Here is a 6,645-nt window from a genome sequence, read left to right as displayed (position 1 = left end):
TTAGTAACCTGCTGCATCATCAGAGAAAACTGAGGACAGCAACCAGTTTGACAGATCTTATATAACAAACAAGTGGGGTCCAAAAATCTCAGCACAGATATAATAATCTTCTTATTTATATATCTCCTTTTGGAGGGGATGAAGGACTCTTAACATTTCAGTACTGGAAACTTCCCCTGGTGGTGCAAGTTGGAAGAAAGAGAGTGTCCTGAAGGACTGAGTAGCTGAGCCTCTGGAGAACCACAGCAGGACAGGTAACACTGTCAGGCTGCACTGCCAGACAAAAAGGCACTGAGCAATCCAGGTGCAGCTGGTGCCTATGGGATGTTCTTTGGGAAATGTTCTCCAGCCTTCAAGAGGAAGTTAGATAGAACAGCACATTTCTCTCTAGCTGTGGCAGATAATTTCTGGAAGGATTTTGCATTTGGGATGTGTTCAGCAGAGATTTATCATCTTAAGGAAACTGGGCTTTGCTCAAGGTCAAGATAGGATGGCCTGTGCAATTGTTTGTGGCAAATCCTTAAACTACAAAGTACAAAAAAAAGTGAGCAGCCCAAAGCCTTGTACAAGCTGAAACATTCATTTTATCCTTTACATTAAACTTTAGTTTCTCTAGGTGTTCTTAAACTCAGTTTCAACCTAAAACAGGATCCTGGGCATGAAATAGCAATCCAAAAGTTAAATCACCGAGTGATTTTTAGTACCATGGGACTTAACTAAGAGCAGCACAGTTTAAATCAGACACCCAAGTTAAGTTTTTCTGACATTACTGCTAAATTCTGCTACAGGAAAAATCCTGTTCTATGTTCTATCTGAAAAATTATAAATTATCAACTGTTAATAGAAATTCCAACAGGATACCGTGACTCACCCTACCTTCCCAAATAAGGTGAATCACCAGAAAATATTGTGTCCACAGCAATGTTTGTATTTCAAATTGTTCAAACAGCTCATGTAGGATAGTGGGGTGCACTTCATTATCTTTTCAGCTCTCTGGAAAATGTGCTGGAATACAAAGCCCTACCAGAGCGTGCGAGTTTGTTGAATTACATATCCAGGGAGATGGTACACTCATGAGATCTGGTCATCATAAAAATACACGTGGCTTTGATCAGGTGGAGATAAATGCAGTTACACAAAGCGTGAAGAGTTTTACTATGGTTTGGCAGGACAGGAGAAAGAGTCACACTTTACTCTTCTGACCCCAGTCCTGGACACTTTCAAGAGCAGGTGTAAAGCTGCCAAAGTGCAAATGCACTTAAGTGCCTACCCACTTAACCTGAGTGGGTTGCAGGTTCCTGCAGGCTAGGCTGCATTTAGAGAGAGCCCAGTGGGAGAAACAAGCTGGCTTTCTATCCCCATCCTTTTCTGATTTAATGATCCTTTAAGTGCCCTGTGTCCCCTTTCCCATCTCCCAAGATGTAGAAAGTTGGTTTGACTTTCCCACTGATTTGGTTTTGTTTGCCTCCAGCTCTGCAGCAATGCAGATGTGTTCCTGGCAAAAGGAGACCCCACCTTTGATGTTTAATTACCAGCAGCCAGTGCACAAGGCAGGAAAGAGAGTAAGCAAATCCCAGTGCAGAGACTTTGCATACAGAGAACATATATTTTACATATGCATGTAAGTCAAGTCCTACTCCTTATGGAAACCCCTCCCCAAGAGCTCCTTTTTGCTGTTATTTTTGCCCCCTTTTAACAGTTTTAGCCTTCTTAGCCTTCAATAGCAGATGATGCAGTAATTAGAAGAAATAAGTATGATTAACCAACCACTAGCAAAATGTATTTTCTCTTCCTCCTGACTTGCAAACACCAAGGAGATAAAAAAACCACTGACAACTTTTGTAATACTAACTTCTGAGGTGGGTGCCATGCTTGTACTTCACCTTGTCACTGTAACACATACTTTTGGTACCAAGTAAGGGTTATTGCCCTAACCTGGAGACTTCCATGCAGTGCTGTAAGGAAGGAATGTTTTGCTCCTGCAGTTTTGATAATTTAGCTGCAGCTCTGGCCTGTCTTACTATGCAGCTTATTCCTGTTTCATCTTCTGAGCTTACAAAATACCAGATAAAAATAGATTATTGTTCTATCTAAATTCCCATAATCCTTGTGCTCATTAAAAATAAAGTCATGTAACTGTTCTTAGTCAGGATTGCACTAATTAGTGCAACTGGCACTTCTGACCTTGTGATTTCTACCCTTAATATACACCCAGGTTGGCTGTGCTGCCTGCATTAACATACCCAGGATATATAACACCTCCTTTCACAACAAAGTGCTGCAGAGAGAAATGCAAACCAGAAAATAAAGGTCAGGAGCCTGTATGGAGTTTCTCCACATCCTTATCCTTTGGCTTTATTGAATATTTCTGTATTTATTTCCATATAACAAATTAGAAATTCACAAATAAAAATCAGGAGCCAACTTTTCATAGATCCTTTAGGAGACAGGGCGGCTCTGGTTCAGGTTAGCAGTTTGTTGGTTTCTGTATCAGCTCCTGGGATCTCAAAAATTTCAGGGAAATAGCAGAACAAGCTTATTAAACTTGACCCCATTTGACTATTTTTTTTTTTTCAATTTTAGAAAGAAGGACAGATTAGTATGAAGGAAGCAACTTCCCTGTTCTCCCTTCACCTTAGGGAACAGCTTTATCTTTTTAGCCTTCACTATGCAATAAAATTAAATATGGATACTTTTGTGTAGGAAATTAAAAACTGTTGGCAGCAAATTTTTGTTCTGCAGCTGCTGACTTATGTATTGTTTGATTTATATGTGTCACTGGAGTCAGGAAATTACTAATCCATTAATCAATCTAATCCTCTTGCCACCAAGCTGTATGGATAAGTATTTAAATAAATTATACTGATAGGACAATCAATTCTCTGAATGTTGTAATAAAAAGCAGAAGGAACTTAACTATGCAGGTGATGGATCTACCACAATGAGAACAGAAATTTAAATAGTTCAGAGAAATGCTCAGCTGTGGTGGACTGACAGGGGATACAAAAGCAGGAAAGGCAGAGGGGAAAAGCTGCATCAGGGTTTGGTTTTTTCTTTTAAACCTCTCATAACACAAGAGGAGAGAAAGAACCAATGCAAACCAAGAAGATTTATAAGGAATGAAACTTTTTCTGAAAAAAGTGCACTTCTGATAGAGTTTCCAAGTGGCCTGCAGGACTCATTAACCTTCCCAAGCTCAAAAATCATCAGGTCAACAAAATAAAACCAAAACCTGACAGGAAGGAGGTAAACAGAAAGTAAAACAAAAGAGGGATGTAAATTTCAGTGGGCCAGGATATAAACCAACTTCTAGTGGAAGGATTAGGAAGAAAATTCCTATATATAGCAAGGTTATTTGGTGCTTGTCCACTCCAGGGATCCTTACAATTTTCTCTGAGGCACTTGTCCTGACTATTCTGGTGTGAGGATAATGGCTCAGACATATCTGGGGCCTGATTCTCTATGCAGCTCTCTATGCTCTCTATGCATCTGTGCTTATGTAAGAAAGGAAGATATTTTAATAGTTACTCCAGAGATGCAAATGATTAATCTGAAAAATTAGCATTGTATTTATTGCTATTTCTTGCAGAATTGGGGTTTGTAAGCCTGGACCAGAAAACAGAAATGTTGCATTGAGAAGATAAAAGCATAAAAAAAGAATTTGCCATCTAGCTGCTAATGAAATTCTAAGCTTCACAGACGTTTGGGCCAAAGCCCATGAATTATTTAGCCTTGTTACCTGCATAATGTAGGTCACAACCTCCCTCTGTAATTAGGCTAAACAGTACCTACTTCTATTTCAGCTCTGTAATAAAACATTTAAGGCAACAGTTCTGATTTCAGGACTTGAAGGATGGAGAACTAAAAACATGCCCAAGCTGGGGCTTTCCCTCCCTTCCTCATCCTGAGCTCAGCTCATTATATTCTGCATGGAAGTGCTGCCTCCTCAGCGTTTTTTTTTTCCAGCCTGGAGTCCATGACCGACAGCACCTGCTGAGTACTTGTACATAGCAAAGTGGTATTTTACTTAACCCTTGGATAAGCTAAGCAGACAAGGCTTCCTTCTTTCTCTAAGATTTTGCAGATTAACTTTGTGGCTTTAATTGCCTCTGCCTGGGGTCTTTTAAGGGTTGTGTTGGTACAGCTTCACTTCATGTGTGTAAGGCTTACTCAATGATTAATGCTAAAAATCAATCTTGACCTAGATCCTTCTCTCAGCAAACAGACACTTGGGTAAGGGCCTCACAGGAGCAGGTGTCAGAGGCAACCTTTGGTGACTGCTCTCACCAACAGGTGCTTCTGCCTCTTAGCAAATCCTTAGCTGCCTGTTCTGAACTTTAGGGATCAGCTGTGGTACAAACATGGAACATCAAACTGCATCTTGTGAGTATTTCCCATGAGGTTTGGCTGGAGTAAGAAAAACCATCAGTTACTGCCTTAAGTGACAGTGCAATCAAGACTTAATATTGGAATAAACAGAAGTGGGAGAAAATTTTTTTTGACAGAAATTAATCTAGTGCCACCTAAGCAACATTGCTTCAGCAAATATTACTGCAGGCCTGTGGGCAATTAACAGACCTTAGTTTTAGGACTCTACTAAATGTTAAATATTATTCACATCTGTTTTTGTCATCAGCTTTGGATAAGGAATCTCCTGAAAAAGCAACCCCACCCACCTTACAGGATACAAGGTTCAGCTCTGAAGGCTCTTAAAATTGCTTGTCCACAAGGTCCTGTAAATTGTTTGGCCATGGTGTAACAGAGCAGAGCACTGCACATAAAATGTTCCACTGGTTTTGCCAGCTGCAAGAGAGTATTTAGTCAGAGCAGTGGCAAAATCCAGAACAAAACCAAACCAAACCAAACCAAACCAAACCCAAAACCAAAAAGCAAACCAAACCATCAGTTCTGTTCTAACAGATTCTAAATTTGGCATTTTCATTGCAGGAAAATGTCAGTCTCATCCAGTGAAGGGAGCTTTTTCTCATCTCTTTCTGTCAGGCATCTTTCTGACATCTTGTGCACTCAAGGCAGAAGTGCAGGACAGCCCCTGTCTAACATCTCTGGGTTTCTCCCCTTCAAATCCTTGCTGATGAGGAAGACCCAGTGTGTCTGCCTAAGAGAAATGCAGAGAGAAGGGAACAGCAGAACAGTATCAGAAGCATCTTCAGTGTTGCCAAGAGCACAGAAGGAGTAAAAAACCCAACAGTTTCACTTAAGGGGAAAACACTGACAGGCTCTTCTTTTCTGTCTTGTCTTGCCACTTTGAGTCAATATTCAATACATGGTCTCACTAATGTTGCAGAGGGAAATCCTGCTACCCTCTGCTCCTACTTGGTCTGTCTGCTCAAAGGGTCAAATCTTCCCTTTTATTTACTTCCATGTATTTATAGTGGAAATGCCATGCAGCCCTCAGTTGCCAGAACTTCTCAACTCTTGTGTTTCTGGTTAATTTCTCTTCCTGGAAGACATCTGTTCCTAGTGGCTAGATGACCTTCCTTTTGCTCAGCATCAAACATACACTGCACTAAGTGACTCAGACCATTCAGCAACATGTTCTCCTTAATAACAATCAGTAATAAAAAATGCTTTATTTAATAGAATTTATGAAAATATAGTACATAGTTCAACAGATCTGCAGAATTGTACTAGCTAACTGCAAATGAAAAAATCTTCTCTTCAAAAGTAATTCAGTATAAATTAACCTTTTCATTTTTTTTCCTTCAGGTTCTCAAGTGAGATTATAAAACACCAACTCTATTGTGGCATATAATAATGAGCCACATTTGCCATATGATTTAGTCTTGTAGTTCTATTGAGCAAGACCAGTGTTGCTTTTTCCCAAAGCCACACAGAAGAGCTCTACTGAGGTTACCTTATTATTTACTCTTTGTATAGACCCAGAGTTTGATCTTATTGATCCCTTTCACAACATCCACTTTCTTGGAACTTCCAGTTTCCCAAGAAAAACTTAAAAATCTGCATGCCACAGTACTTATCTGTTCTTAGCAGCCTTTAATACTTACACAATAACACCATTTACAACAAACTTGATGATTTATTTTTAAGCAAAAATATTGGCAGCCTTTATTCAGCTGTACCAGATCCCAGCACCAGCTGCTCTGAAATTCCTGATGCACCACTTCTCCAAGCCCATGGAGAAGTCTTAGTCAGACCTGGCACAAAACCAGATTGACATTAGAAAGGACAATTGACCCAAAAGACTTCTTCCTTATTCCACAGAGTGCCCAAGGACATATGGGAAGTTTAAGTTAACAGATTTTGGCTACAGAAAAGTACTGACCAGAAAACCTCCTTTTTTCTCCCCCAGGAGACACCTTTTCTTTGCCTTTGAGATCAAAGTAACTGCAGCATGTCACACCTGAGCACCTCAGGGGCCTGTAACCTTTGTTACCTGTAATCTTTCATTATTTTTCACAGGATGATTTTTTTTTTTTTGTTAAATCAAGACAAAAATGTTTTTTTTGTAAACCAGAGTAGGCACTCAAGACATTCACATACCTTTTAAATTTGCTGTTTCTGCTGAAATTAGTGGTCTTTAAGAATGAAGAGCATCCTTTCAGAAAAGCTGATAGTTACAACAACAGCAAAAATGACAATAGAGTCCTGAGAGATAAAAATTTA

The sequence above is a fragment of the Ammospiza caudacuta genome, chromosome 3, assembly GCF_027887145.1.
Source record: "Ammospiza caudacuta isolate bAmmCau1 chromosome 3, bAmmCau1.pri, whole genome shotgun sequence".
Lineage (NCBI taxonomy): Eukaryota > Metazoa > Chordata > Aves > Passeriformes > Passerellidae > Ammospiza > Ammospiza caudacuta.
This window is presented reverse-complemented; position numbering follows the sequence as displayed.